Raw genomic sequence first — 16,057 nt, 5'->3', positions numbered from 1 at the left:
GGAGGGCTGTGTGTTTGTGTGCGTGCACATGTATGTTTGAGTGTGTTTCATAGATTTACTTGGGGAGGCGGTGGGTGAGCAGAATGGGGAGGGTGGAGAGATTTATTTGAGTGAGCAGAGGAGAATTGGAGACCGGGAAGAGAGGAGGGAGAGAGGGAGAGGGGGAGAGGGATGTGCAGAGAAGGAAAAGAAAGGAGAAAGGCAAATGCAGAAAGCGAGAGATTTATTGTGGAGTGAGGATGGAGCATATTAAAAAGAAAGTCAAGAGCCTGGAGAGGAAGGAAAAAAGTGAGCAGTGCAGAGACTGAAATGCAAAACACGCACCGCTATACATGCCGTTAGCACAGCTGTTAGCAGCTGCTAAATACCCGGACATGAGGCACAAATGACACAATTATCAGTTTACAGGTCACGTGTGATGTGATGTGGACATGCGGCTGTCGTGTGTGTGTCTGCTGGCGTCCGGTTTTATCGATTAGTCCATGAATGAATGGAGGTCTGGAAACGGGAACGTTTCTCCTGGTTTGTCCATAAAAATGTACAAACACACTGATTGATTAGTCATGGACAATGATCAACCATCAGCTGCACGCCTTTCTAAGCAGGAAGTGGTGGAGCAGGTGTGAACGGCTGGCCCGGGTGTCGTCGACAACACTTATGAGATGATTGTTGCCGTTTGTAACTGGCACCTGTGGTTGGATCTGTTAGCGTTGCGTGGCCAAATTGTGAATGTGTTGTTGTCCTTACATTGTCCTTCAGACGGTGAGTCAGCAGCGATGTGCTAATATTCAGACGTCTTCCAGCGCTGCCACAAATTCCATCCTTCTCTACTCAAGCAGCACTCACGTTTCTGAAACATGTAGAAGCGTCCCTCGCCTCCCTGCTGCCTCTTTTGTTTTTAGCCTTCACAGCGTGAAACTTGAAGAAAGACGTGGGTCATCTATGACCTTAATGTGGTCTCACTTGGTGATTTCTGCGACTCTCCTGCTTGATCGCTGTTTAGTCACATTTCGTTTTTAAGTGACTAAAGTACGAGCTATAAAACGGTAACCATGGTAACACGCTGGCTTCCCATGCTGCTTTGCTAAGCCTGTTCCCCAGGCGTGTGTGTTTATGACATCGGACTTAACCTGGCAGGAAGTTGTGCACTTTGTTGTCTTCAAATGAGCGGCGTCTCCTTGACCTCCAGACTACTGAGTTCTGACCTGAGGAGCTGGCTCATCGCTTTGTTTCCTCAGTGTGCACCACATACAACAACACAACACATCACAGAGACAGTGACCTGGTTGTCAGTGACTCACAATGACTACACAAGAGCCTAAAAGCCTGGAAGAAGAATCATGAAAGACAGGATCACTGCAGCCTGGCCAGCCACGCTCTGACTTCATCACAGTCCCAGAACAGAACCTGGTACAAGTCCGGTACCTTTGAGTCTGGTCATCTTCTGGGTTTCAGGTCTGAGAGTCGTAGAGGTCACAAGCTTTGACAAATAGATTTAGGTTATAAAATATCATTTGTCAGCTGCAGAGGTTGTGTGTGTTTTGCTTCAATGGGTCTGGTTGAGGAGGCGGCCATTTTTGCTGACATGTTGCTTTGTGTTTGTTTGTGTCGGAGTGAAGTGTGTGTGTTTAGATTCTGTTTTCTTTGTCTGCTATAGTGTGTGTGTGTGTGTGTGTGTGTATGTTAGCCTTTGGCTTTGTGTGTCTGTGTGTGTGTTGTCTCACAGGTGGTGCTTAAACATTGCTGCCTCTGCTGAGTGTGTGTGTGTGTGTGTGTGTGTAGGCTAATCCAGTTAGCAGCTGCTCGGGGAAACTTCAGCCTCGCTCCTCAAAAGCTCGTTAGTCAAGCTTTAATTGTTGCTCCCTCGCTTTGCATATCGCCATGACGCTAATTTATGCCCGTTGTCGCGGTTACCGTCACCACAGTGGTGGATGTCTCAGTGGAAGCAGCAAGTGGGGGGGGGGGTGCGTGCATGAGCCTGTGGAAGATGTCTGTGTGATTGTCTGCACGTGACGGATGATGTGTGTGTGTGTGTGTGTTAGAGAGAGAGAGAGACGGAGTGATTGTGAGGCGGATGTGGTTTGTTGCACCAGCTCGTGTGCAGCTGTGTGAAGCTTGTGCGGCTCGTGGGCGGGTCTCTGGGGTTATCTGAGTGATGATTGGATGGGAGTGGATTGACGGGTGCCGGCCTCAGTGGAGAGCGGCTGGTGTCGTCCCAATAAATGGAAGCGGGAGGTTTGACTGTGTGTGCAGGAGATCAGTGTGTCACACACTCATTGTGGTGTTTCAAGGAGTCGGCTGATATCCTTGTGAGTCACGACACCAGCCCCCTCGCACACACACACAAACACACACACACAAATAAGCAGGCTTTGAAAAACACCCACAGGCAGCATATTCTGATAAAGCCTCTCCTGGTTTCTACCTGCTCCACCCTTCTCCGTTTCCAGGCGTGAAGCCGCTCTCATCATCCTCTCTGAATTCTTTTATACTGCTACGGACGTCCACAGTGTCCACGGGGCGACAGACACACACACGTTTGGGTTAGAAGTCCTTTAATATATCGGTGGGGTCACTTAAAACAAATTAAATCATTGATTTTTGAGAATAAATTATTTGAATTTGCATTTTTAGGCCAATCTATTCATTTTTTACGCTTAATTATCAATAATGTTATTGACCTTATAATATTTAAAGATGGAGGAACGTGTGGACGGCTCAGACATTCACCACCTTATTTCTTCCTCTCCTCCTTTTCCCCACCTCCTCCCAGGAGCAGGAGATATTACCTTCCTTACACACACATTTTATCTCCTGCTCGCTCTGTCACCCCCTCACACACACACACACACACACACACACACACACACACACACACCGGAGTGAGTACTGCTCACTCTCTCACTCTTCCATCTCTCTCTCTCTCTCTCAGCACACGTGTCAGGGCTTGAGCTGAGCTGCTCTTAGATCCTGTAGGGAGACTCTGAAGATGGGAGGGAGGGGCGGAGGCAGGGGTGGATGTGTTGGGTGGAGACTGCTGTGTTCTGGTGTGTGTTTGCTCTCTCTCTCTCTCTCTCTCTCTCTCTCTCTCTGGCTCCACTGAGATGCTTCCTGTTAAGACAAACACAAGACAAACAGATCTCTCTGTGCTCCCGCTGTCCATCTCTGCCCTCATATTTTCTCTCTCCTGCTGTCACCTCTCCTCTTCCTCTTCCTCCTCTTCCTCCCTCCACCTCTGCCTCTTCCATGCCTCCTTAACCACTCCGCCTCTCCTGTGCTTAGAGAGGGCTGTTAGTGCCGAGCTCCACTTCACTACACCCGATCAATAATGTGTGTGTGTGTCATTGCTTACGTACGTTCTTGTAAAGCTCCACACACACACATATATATATATATATGTACACACACATATATATATATATGTGTGTGTGTGTGTGTGTGTGTGTGTGTGTGTATGACACATGGTGCATGTATGATGCACAGTAAATATTCATGACAGTGAGTCTATTATGCAAATGCACTGAGATGAGAGTGTGTGTTTATGTATCTCTACGTGTGTGTCTGTGCATCAGCAGGAGAGAAAACAATTCCCAGGGTCAACACACACACACACACACACACACCACCAAAGGTGTTTGGTTCGCTCTGACAGCGCCAGAGAAAACACACTGAGACGGACCATCTCCACCCATTCGACACGCCCTGGGGGTGTGAACGCAGGGTTGGAGAGGAAATATCAATGCTCAGCTCCACCAACAGGCTGCTTCTTCTCAGAGGAATGCCACAGGAAGGTGGAGTGTTTATTACCAGAGTGTGTGTGTCTGTCTGTGTGTGTGTGTGTGTGTGTGTATAATCAAGCCTTTTCTAATATTAACCTCATCTGCAGTATTGACCTGCAGGCCTCATTGTGTAGCAAACCCGTCATGACACAATTTGTCTGGAGGCACATGCTGTCTGTATGTCTGTGTGTGTGTGTGTGTGTGTGTGCATATGTAGAAGAGCCACCACAGCCAATTGTGTGTGTGTGTTTATGATGGAAGCAGGGGGGTCATTCTTATGCCGTTTCTTTGGGCTGGAGGGAGGGAGGGAGATGCAGTCAGAAGGCTGCATATTAAACAGACTGCTGTCACCCCGCCAGCACCTCACACACACACACACACACACACACACACACAGAAGTGTATGCATGCTTGGTTGCTCTACCTCTTATACACACACACACACACACACACACTCCTCATGCCAGCTCAAACTTTGGCTGCCTTGCTCGGGTTGCCGGTTGCCATGGCAACCATTGCCCACAGCACTTTGCAGCCCGAATCAATGGCAACTCCAAGACAAGGGTAGGCTTCACTTTCTCTTTGTGTGTGTGTAAACATGTGACAGTCTGTCTCTGCTGTTTCAGGTGCGTGTAGTTTTTATAAATATGGCGTCAGTTTGTCGGGAAAAAAAAATGGGAGGTCATTGCTTCCATTTAGACCGATAATGTGTTTGTCCCAACTTGCTAATCACCTTGTTTGTGTTGATGGCTCGAAATGTGGACGCCGTGCCAAGCGCCACACACACACACACACAAATACAAACACGAGGGACGACACAGATGTGACCCCGCCCTTGTCCCCAAAATGCACCCCATCCACCCCATCTGCTCAGTCAGATGCTAACACACAGACACACACACTTTGGTTGCCACTTACCATTAACACCACTCACCACTGTTTGGTGACATGCTGCAGCATCACACACAACAAAAGCAGGCAGCCTTACAACACCACACGTGTGTGTGTGTGTGTCTGTCAGAGTCTCGTCACCTCAGCTCCTTCCTGCTCCTCTGTGTGGGCTGAAAAAAAGAATACAAGAGGGGAGCAGACAGAGGGGCTGCAGGACAGGGGGAGGTGCAGTCAGGCTCTTTGAGGATTAGAATTTTGACTCTGTCTTACAGAGGAGGAAGGAGGCGGCGGCGGCGGCATGGAGGGGGGGGGGGCATGGGGGGTGTAGATCGACTCCTCGGAGCAATTTACCTCAAACGGCTCCGACACAGCTAATCCGCTCTTAAAGGAGCCTAATCCAACAGTCTTGTACCTGATACTGAGAAAGGAGAGTGGCAGCGGGAAGCAAGAGGGAGAGGTGTGTGTGTGTGTGTGTGTGTGTGTGTGCATGTGCGCACGCACACGCATGTACACTCCAAACAAAATAAAATGTTCCGTGTTCAGCCAGACAAAAGTTTCCACATGCAGTCGGTCTGCTCCACACACAGCCAGAGGTTGTTGTTTTTTTTTCACTTGTGTTTCTGGTTTAATTTTGGACTTCCTTGTCCCACCTGCTACTGGAAGTGACTCATTAACATCATTAAACTAATTTGCTAATTAAAAGCAACAAATACAAGTCGTACTGTTTTACAGAGATGTCACTAATGAGGTGATTGAGCTGAGAACAGTGCTGATTCTTTTCTGTTTTTAAAACTATATTTGTGGTTTCTTCACAGCAGCCGCACCATTTTAACACCAGCAATAGGCTGGATGTTGTTGTGATGGCTTTAATATTTAACAATTAAATAGCAATGATACTCTTCTGAAATCTGTTACGCTGCTTTGTCACAGCAGACAGCCCTAAAAACTGGAAGACGGCGCAGTGATTCAATAGCTACCAGTGTGCTGTGAGTTATATTGTGTCTAAGGCCCCGTTCACACTGGAGAAAGTCATTCCAGCTAGAGTAGGATTGAGCCCAGACAGCCTTTAAGCTGGATGCGTTCAGACCTATTTTCAAATCTGGCTAGCACACACTTGTGTCCGCACTCAATCCGGCTTCATCCAGCATGTTTGCTGTCCTCCAAACCACTAGGTGGCGCCTCGTAATATACAGAGTCCGTTCACGCTGCGGCAGGACCGCGCGTGCGCTATGTGGTTTTTTTGTCCCGTGTCACGCCCCGGAAGTAGCATGTCACTAGCCGGATTCGCGAGCCACATTTGCGTTCACACCTGAGCCACATTTGAGCCAATCCGGCTAGATCCACCACGAGAGGTGGATTGAAATCAAACTGGATACAGCCGGATTCGAGGTGTTTTACACTCAGAAAAAAACACATCTGGATTGATCTGGATGTGGCCGAATCCTGCTTGAGCCACATTTTTTCCCCCACTGTGAACGGGGTATAAGATATTTAATCGGGGTTAGAACATCGTAGATTCTGTTTTTTGGGATTTAGTTGCAGATGCAGCATCCATACCACCGACCTTGTTGCTCACCTTCACCGCCTGCATCCTGCTCCTGAGAGCTGCAGTTTGTATGTTAGCTTAGCTTTAACTTTTAGCTAACATACAAACTGCAGCTCTCAGGAGCAGGATGCAGGCGGTGAAGGTGAGCAGCAGTTTGTATGTTAGCTAAAAGTTAAAGCTAAGCTAACATAGCATTAGACTCGAGCCAGGTTTTTTGTAATCATCGTCGACATGCATCTTACTCGCTGTTTATGCACTGTGCGGTGCATTCTGGGAGTGTCACATCGTGATTCGGGGGATGCTCGTTTGGATAAAGTTCCGAGCTCGGCTGCAGCGTCCGATGCCGTGCCTCAGATTCAGAAGCTGCACAGTTTACTTTTTAGCCTCACATGTTTTCAGCAAGCCCGCAATGAAAGCATTCAACCAATCAGAAGCAGCCAGGAAGAGTCTGCAGATTTGTCTGTTGGCCTGTCGGTCACTGTTTAATGGACTGTGCGGTCATTGTGTGTAGAAAAACAGCAGATTAGTTGTGTTTCTATTTTGATTTATCATCCATGGGGCCAAATCAATCGATATGTTTTTCACTTGTAGCGACCTAATGAGACAACAAAACTTTTCTTTGTTCTTCTTCTTCCTCTGCTTTTATTTTATTGTTGTTTAAGCAGGCGTTTCGGTATCAACACAACTTTCTCCATACACAATTTACTGTAAATAAAGTTGGTCAGTAAGTGAGGCCAAAACATCTGGATCGCCCCCCTAGTGGCTGGCTGCAGTATAGCTCATAAACAACGATGGTGGATGGGACGTAGACCAAACTAAAAACCGAAAGTAGTCCTGGAGTATTTTTTCCCCAGGGATGGTTTCTGGCTTGTTGCTAGTTTTTTATCACCCTGATCTGTGTTCGAATGCTGTTTTTCCTCAATATGTTGATAATATAATGAGGAAAGAACCATCACACCAGGAGCCACCAGAGCAGCAGAGCTGCACCTCTGCAGACTCTGGCTCCAAGATGGCGTCAGCAGTGAGATGATTTGGCCTCAGTTTTGTACAATGGGCAGAGGCAGCACTGCATTGTCTATGTGTATATACAGTCAATGCTTTCTAACAATAGAATACTAAGTATTTGTCTCCGCAAACTCTTTTTCTGCAGCAGTGTCGGCTAATAACCTGCGTTAGCGTCCTCCCATTTGGACTGTTAAGCTCTCCATTCAACAGGCTGCAGATAAACACAGAGCGATGGGGAGAGAAGAGAGCGCTTTATGATAAGAGGGAGGGAGCGATGAGTGGAATCACATGCTCGTAAAGCAGCGGAGAAGCAGGCTGCACTGGGAAAAAAAAGAGCCGGGTGAGAGCGCGGGGAAGGATGGAGTCATGGACTGTATGTTTTTATAGGTCAGAGAAGGTTTGATCACATGATGCTCACACAAAGAGGGAAGACAAAAGGAGAGTAACCTACATTCGGCTGTCCAAACTGTTATGAAGTGCGACAGCAGCACAGGTGGGGAGCAGGAGGGAGGAGGAGGGAGGAGGAGCAGGAGGCATGGAGGAGTGACTGAGGAGATGGAGAAGGAGATGGAGGGAGAGCTGGACTCCCATTAGAGCTCTGAGACGAGCTGCAGACACAAACACACCTTCTTTTGTGTGTGTGTGTGTGTTGTACATCAGAGCATTGATAATGATACCTTCATATTTACTGGTATGCTTTGTTAACCCTTACCTTCCTCCCCCCCTCAGGTACCTCCCTCCCCTCCATGCTGTTTCCTCCTCAGCCTTCCTCTCTCTTCTCTGCTCTCCCCCCTCCGGCTCCTCTCCCTCTGCTGTGTATTTCAAAGAAAAATGAAGCCAAATAAACTTGAACCCCAAGCAGGTGATTGATGGTTGCACAAAGCTCCCTCTCTCCATCTCTTTCCTTTCCCTCCTGTCTTTATTCCCACACTCCCACCGCCACCGCCGCCGCCGCCAAGACAACATGCAATAGTACATTTGCTAAGCTAGGCTAAAGCGCTAGCATCTTAGCATGGTCATCAGATACATTCTCTGTCTCTGCACGGCTGCACCGATGCGTCTGTCTGTCAGCCAGTGTGACAGCAGCTGCCATGGAGGGGGGTGGGGGCTGGGGGGTGGAGGTGTCATCAGGAGCAGGACACCTCCACCTATCAGGGGTCCTGTTGTCTCGTCCGCCATGATAAGACACGCAGGCAGAAAGATGAAGGATGGATGAGGTCTGTGGTGGGCGAAGTGACGTTTACAAGTGCTGCTCTGACACAAATGCACAGATGAATACACACACACACACACACACACACACAGAGACACAGAGACACACACACAGAGGTGTCTTTGTGAAGCTGTAATAAATCACTGTTTATATATATATCAGGTGTTTACCATACAGTTTCATTGCATTGCCCAGTCACAGACTCTTCTAAAAGCAACACGGTTCACTCCAAACCAGCTGTGTGTGTGTGTGTGTGTGTGTGTGTGTGTGTGTGTGTGTTTGCTTTAGCTCCCCCTCCCCTTGATGTTTTTACTCTGTGTTATATCACTGTTTCTCAAGCTTCCCAGCATCCTCTGCAACTGCACAAATAAACACACACACACCCTTACCCGGAAAGATGTGCTGTCACGCTAATTCTGGGACACACTGATACACACCCACACATTAGAACTTTAGGGGGTGACACACACACACACACACACACACACACACAGAAAGCAGCAAGACAGCGCCAGCGAGCCAAAGATAATTCACTTTAGACAGAGAGTTTCAATTTGACGCTCACTCACATGCTTCGTGTCACCCTGTGCTGCTCTTTGCAGCAGCTAAATCCATTTACCTGCTGTGTGTGTGTGTGTGTGTGTGTGTGTGTGTGTGTTAAATGCTTGTGCTATTTTTGCCTTGTTTTCTGCATATTTGGATGTGCTTGTTGAAAGTTGTTAGATGAACATGTGACCTGCTGTGTTGTTGTAACGACGCCACATGGAGGGTGGTGGTGGTGTTGGTGGTGGTGGGGGTCACTGAGCCTCCCTTTAGGCCCCGTTCACACTGGAGAAAGTCATTCCAGCTAGAGTAGGATTGTATCTGGATAGTCTTTAAGCTGGATACGTTCAGACCTATTTTCAAATCTGGCTATTGTGGAAATATATGGTCAAACCTGGTCTGGGAATCCGGGGTGACCAGATTAGGTCACAACACTATCACACAAGCGTGTCCGCGCTCAATCCGGCTTAATCCGGCTTGTTTGCAGTCCTCCAAACCACTAGGTGGCGCCTCGTAATATACAGAGTCCGTTCAGGCCGTGGTAGGACCACGTGTGCGCATGCGTCGTGCGTTTTTTTGTCCCGTGTCGCGCCCCATGAACCGGAAGTAGCAATAGTTCCTACAAAAAGTTGCTCACAGTTAGTAAGTAGTATTATTTTTTGCAAGCAGGTCTTGTGTGTCTTCTAGTGCCACCATTAGTCTGGAGAGAAGGTCAAAAAATAGACTTTGGAGTTTACTTTGAGCTCATACTGTGGATGATACAGGCCCAAGGCCTAAGTATTAGGTTGTTTAAAAAAATCTGGAGGTCTCAGTCTAACAGCTGGTGCTTGTGTTCAGCCTGGTCTGGTGTGGGCCTGCTGTCATGTGACTTAATTTTACCTGTGAGTGGAATCAGATCTCACCTTCTTGTATGTGTTCTGACCTTCTCCCCTCATCTCCCATCATTGTGTTGGAGGTAAGCACTGAAGCACATTGTCATTCTCCTTATCCCTGCTCCTTTCTTTGCCCTGCCCTCCATTCTCTCTCTCTCTCTCTCTCTCTCTCTCTCTCCCCACCTCCATTCCACTCTCCCTTATTGTAGTTTTTGCGCAAGAAGGCAGAAAATCTGCTTACCCTACACACAGGGATGTTTGCCAGTCTCACACAAAGTTCAAACTGCTTGGGAAAGCACAGCATTACCTGCACCATCAACAGCAGTGTGTGTGTGTGTGTGTGTGTGTGTACAGTAAACACTTCCTCTACATATTTGTGTGTGGTTGTGTGTCTGCCGCTGTGTAAACAGGGAGAGGTTTCTTCTTCCTTCAGGGCGTACACCTAAAGTGGGAACAAGGCGGAGGACTTTTAGCACCTCTTACCGGAGATCTGATTTGTTAATTGACAGTTTAGCACAGTTCATTCACTTTTACTGCTCAGATCAGGAGTGTTACATGAAGCGGAGCTGAGTCACGGCACCTGTGTGTTCTGTGTTTTACGAGGCGGCGTTTGAAAAGTTTGAAGGTGTAGTTGGGTTTGTTACAGCCTCCACGGCCCTTCATATCTGCACAGAGGAGCAGGAAGTACGGTCAGAGAGGGGGAAACGCCACAGCAGAGCTGAACGCCACGCTTCCTAAAACAATCTCAGCATGTAGCCCAGCAAATCCCTCAGCGGTGCAGATTGCATTCTGTCATTGTTAGCGGCGGGAATCCTGCCTGTCAGCACATCGGCGACGGTCGAGCGCCCCGGACAGCTCCACCCCCCCCCCCCCCACCCCGCATCCCTGGCGGTCTCCAGGATCAGCACCTCGGAGAGCAGCCATGACACTCAGGGTGTTATAAATGATCCACCTGAGCTGGGTCAGTTAACGCCGCGTCCAAAAAAAACCTCAGAATGGGTTAATTAGCGGCGCTTTGTCTCCGTCCTGCTCTGTTGAATAACTTTAAAATTGCTGAAATGACGATAATTAACTCTGGAGCTGCTTTTTGTTCCTGAATGCTTGTTGTGTGAAAGCGGCGACATAAATCACTCACAGGTAGCAAAACAGCAATTATGATCTGACTGTACACTGTCGTGGTGGAAGCAGAGTGTGTGTGTGTGTGTGTGGTGCTGAGCAGACGACAGGTTGGTGCTTCTGACAGCCTGAGTCGATGCAAACATCACTGGTGTCCCTCGTCTGAACTCTGACATTCATCATGGTGGATCATTTGATGTGTTTTGGAGGGTAAGCAACAAGCAGATATCTAAAATATCTTCATCGGTTTGGTCTTAAAACAGTCAGAAAGCTCTCTGAGCCCTGGTCCGTCCCTTTTTGGGGTCCCCTGATATGAAGAGAAGGCACACCAGTTAGCCGGTTTATGTTTGGGTCCTTTTCAGATGAGCTGTAAATGTGTAACAATCATTCTTCAATGATTATTGGAAAGCCGGCCTCTCTGTGTGTGTGTGTGTGTGTGTGTGTGTGTGTGTGTGATTGTTCTGGCTGATCCACTGCAGCACTGCTCTACTGTTATGAAGCATATTGCTGCTCAGCAGTTGCTGCCTGGACCATAATAGACCACAGATCATGCTGACAGTATCATTCACAGGACTATTTCTGGGCATCAGAGGTTATATGTTTCTGTTTTGGGAGAGAGACGACACACACACAGACACACACAGAAGCACGAATGAGCTACCATCAGTCTTCAGTAAGCGTTTGACACCTGGGCTCTTGGCTGACTGCAATATTTTGCGTCACACAGACACACACACAAGGGCATTTTGCTCTCTTTTGGACCATGTGGTATGACAGAAACACACACACACACACACACACACACACACACGCTTCAGTGCATGTATCACAGTGTCATCCTTAAAGACCTGACACAGAGATGATGCAGCATCCACACATCACATTATTGTGCAAAGACAAGGAGTTGTTTGCATATTTTATAAACCACCTACAAAGAAAGACAGGCGTGCAGCGATGACAATAAAACCAACGCCGTGTCTCGGTTCAGGAGGTTCGTCCTCCCAAGGCTGCATTTCAAGGCTGACTGTATCTCTGTGGCGGTCTCTGTTCTCACTCAAGGCCTCCTGGTCCAGAACGTGTCCTCCTTTCCTGATGGACGGATGCATCAGGTGGATCCTCCCTAGCTCACTGTGTGCATTGAAATGTTTTTTTAAGGAGATTAGAGAGATCCTTAGATTTAAGGATATGTCTGAAAGGTTTAAAGATGGCCGCCAAACCACAGACTGTGTGGCATCTTTAAGTTCATGCTCCATCCTGAATGTCCCTCTGATTCCTGGAGGTATTTGGAACAAATAAATCAATCCAGTGTGTGTGTGTGTGTCCAACAGTTATTCCAGAGTCACTGCTCACCGGGCCAGTGGTTTGCTACTAGCACATCTATTTGTTTTCCTACTCCATTTCACCTTGACATGGACGCCAGGCATGGGTTTATGACATTGTGTGTGTGTGTGTGTGTCTTTTAAAAGGCAGGCTGGTATATGTTTCTCTCTCTTGTGGAAAGCAATCTCCCAGGTTGAGCTCATAAATCAAGGTGGGGGATGGGAGATCAGGACTGTGTGCGATTCTTTCACCGAGCTCATACCTGTCGTTAGCAGGAGGTGTGTGTGTGTGTGTGTGTGTGTGTCTCTCTCTGATGTTGTGTTTGCTTTGTTTGACGTCAGCGTTGGCCTCTTTGTCCGTGACACGACCGATCCCACACGCTCCCTCCTCTAAGACCTCCCGTTTCCTCCTGGTGGTGGTGGGATTAGACCGCAGGGCGCCCCGTTGAAAATGAATAGCGATTTAGGAAAGTAATGAGCTGTAATGGACAATGTGCCCTCGGAGCATCGGTAATGCAGTCACTCACAAGGCGAACTCCTCCCCGTCCCCTTCCTGAGTGTGAGATGAGAGGAACCTGTGGTGCGGGTGTGAAGGAGGGAGAGTGACGTCCCTCCTCTCTCTCCCTCCTTCTCTCTGAGTCCTCCTCGCGTCCTGTTGACTTTGCATTTCGGAGTTGAGCAGATGCTCTGATGTAAAACTCTTGATGAATAACAGTGAGGTGATGAAACAGACTCACATCATGGGACTCAGCAGCATTCGACTTTGACAGGAGCGTAGTTCACAAATGTTTGTGTTAAAGTTTTAGAATCATGCTTCATTAAATCTGATGCCTCTGAACCTGAACTGTGCACACACCGATCCCCCTGACTTAACTTCTCATATCTGCAAATCAGAACCGTGTTTAGTCTGCAACTTAAGTGATGGCTGCAGCTGAATTACAGCTGAATATGATAATACTGGCTGAGGTATTGGCTCTATGTGTTTGTTACATGTCACAAAATCAAGTCGAATGCATCAATAGAAGACAATGATTTTTTTAAGCTAGCTGGCTAACAGAACTCAAGCCAGGATACGGTGAAGAAGAGCTCGTTTTTCGTCTCAGAAGCAGCAAATGTTCCCCGTCAGTGTACAAATAATAAGATGCCATTCTGTAAAAGTCACGTGACTATTTTCCAAACAAGTCGTCATGTTGATTTGGTCTGAAATCCAAGAGCGAACTCATGTGTCCAATCAGATGCAGCCAGGAAATGTTGTAATATATTGTCCTTGCCTAGTGGCTGGAACCTGACCAATGAAATAAACTCACTTCTTTTTTTGTTGTCACATGATGATGAACCTTGTTATATAAAATCCAGTCACCTAACCTGACCTGAGCGGTTGTGATTGTGCCGTACGTCTGCTCCGTGCTGCTGCGGCGGTGGCGGCGCCTGTCAGGCAGCAGGTTAGCAGCCTGGCTTGAGGGATGCTTGTGTACGGTTTGTCTGGTTTAATACAATGTAAGCTCTCCTGTCTCACCATTGTCGGGGAGTCTTAGGAGCACTTCTTATCCAAATGCTACACCGCTGAGCTGATTAGGGAGGAAGTCTGTAAGTGTGTGTGTGTGTGTGTGTGTGTGTTTGTATGTTTGTGTGTGAGTCTGTGTTTGTCAATCTCCCTTTACATCTTGTTAGCTTAGCGTGCACATGTGTGTATGTGTGTGAAAAGCATCATTCCTGTAACACACTGTGAACCCCGATCAGTGTGTGTGTGTGTGTGTGTGTGTGTGTGTGTGTGTGTGTGTGGAAGTGTGCGTCTTTTGAGGCTTCTCAAAAGCTGCCTTTTCCCTCTCATGTGGCTTCTCTGGTATGTTTGGTATTTCACAAAGCCTCAGATCCTCCTCTCTTCAGCAGCTGGGGGAGGTGTGTGTGTGTGTGTGTGTGTGTGTGTGTGTGTGTGTGTGTGTGTGTGTGTGTGTGTGAGAGTAAGAGAAACATGCTGGCTAACACACACACACAGACACTCGTAGATCTTAAGTGTCATTTCTCTGCCTTGTGTTGAGGGGGGTGGGGTTGTAAGAGAGTGTGCATGACACTGTGATTAACACACACACACACACGGCTCTGTCGCTCCAAGTTCCTTTCCTTGTTAGCGTGCATGGTAGGGATTTCTTGGTTGGCTGGAGAGGCAGCGGTTGTGTGTTTATATGCACATATGCTGTGTGTGTGTGTGTGTGTGTGTGTGTGTGTGTGTCTAAGGAGACCAGGATGTAATTAAACACAATGGCAGTAGCTAATGGAACAGCTGCCTCTTTGTAAATGTTGCTTGCTGCTGCCGTGTGTGGATGCACACACACACACACACACACACACACACTTTCCTTGACCCACCAGTCGCTCAGGGCGCCTCACCATGCCTTTCTTTTCTCCTTTTTTCCTTCTTCTTCCACCATTTTTTTTTGTATTTAAACTTCTTCACTCTCTGATCTTTTTCCACTTCCAGTCCCTCTGCCCTCTTTTTCCTCTGGCCGTCTCCCCCTCTCTCTCCCTCTCTCCCTCTCTCTCTTTGTGTCTGCTCTGGTCCTTTGTGTGCCACTATGTCTCTATCTCTGCCTCACTTTTCCTTCCCTCCCTCACTCCCTCCCTCCCTCACTCCCTCCCTCCCTTTTTTCTTGGCTATCAGACCATTTTTCCAGCAATGAGACTCATCACCCCTCCCCCCTCTTTTTTTCTGTCCTCTCCTCCTCCATCCCCTCATCCCTCCTCCATCCCCCTCATCCCTCCTCCATCCCCTCATCCCTCCTCCATCCCCTCATCCCTCCTCCATCCCCTCATCCCTCCTCCATCCCCTCATCCCTCCGCCCTCTCCTCCTCTTGTGGCAGAGCTCCTATCAGAGAAATGATAACACTACGTCACTCTGTAATCTGGCAGAGGAGGGCTGCAGCACACACACACACAGAGCTCCATCACTGCTGTAGCAAAGACCAAATCTGTCTTGTTTTCCATCTGTCACTCTCTCTTTCTTTCTGTTCTTTGCTCTTTGTCCCGCCCTCTTCCTGTCTCTCACTCTCCGGACTCGAGACCTTGATGTGTGTGTCTGTGTCAGATAGTCACAGCGGTCGCCTTCGACGTCACGGTCCTCTAAAAATCTCCATAGAAACGTGACCTTGCCCGTCGCAGCCCTCCGTATCGTCCACGTTTCCATCTTTCATCTCTCTCGTCTGTCTGTCTCGCTTTCCTCTGACAGGCAGCTGTCTGGTCCAATTGATAAGGAAGTAAATCTCTCTTTGACCTCGTTATGGGCGGGCTCAGCCGTCAGGAAGATAGCGGCAGGCAGAGCAGAGCAGAGCAGAGCGGGGCTGGTGTTATTTGTCTACATATAACTAAGAGGTCACGCATGTATTCTTTCTGACCGAGTCTTCAGTCATCAAACCTCCCACCATCCCACCAGGAACACGAGTACAGAGAAATGGCCTTAATTGAGCCTGTGCTTTGATCACAACGTCCTGGAGCGGCTGATCGTTTAATGCCTGCCATGTCACCTCAGTCCGGGACGGCACAAACAGTTCCTGCTGAAATAGCACAAACTTGCCCTCCCCTTCCCACTTACTGTCACTGTCTCTATCTTTTCCTCACTCTCTTACACACAGACACACACTCGTTGGGTTAACACTACAGTCAGCCGACCACTCCAGCTCTTATTTGTCAATAAAATGACAGGACAGCATCTGTTACGTATGTAGCTGGAGCCAAAAGACAATTAGCATAGCTTAGCATAAAGACTGGAAGGATGGAG

General features: G+C 48.1%; 1 protein-coding gene across 1 annotated transcript in view; it reads left to right on the top strand.

Moving 5' to 3' along the window:
- The window catches only part of maml3 (mastermind-like transcriptional coactivator 3), a 78,711-nt gene that overhangs the window by 38,110 nt on the left and 24,544 nt on the right, over positions 1–16,057 (top strand). The window lies entirely within an intron of this gene.

This window comes from Parambassis ranga, chromosome 1, assembly GCF_900634625.1.
Source record: "Parambassis ranga chromosome 1, fParRan2.1, whole genome shotgun sequence".
Lineage (NCBI taxonomy): Eukaryota > Metazoa > Chordata > Actinopteri > Ambassidae > Parambassis > Parambassis ranga.
This window is presented reverse-complemented; position numbering and strand designations above follow the sequence as displayed.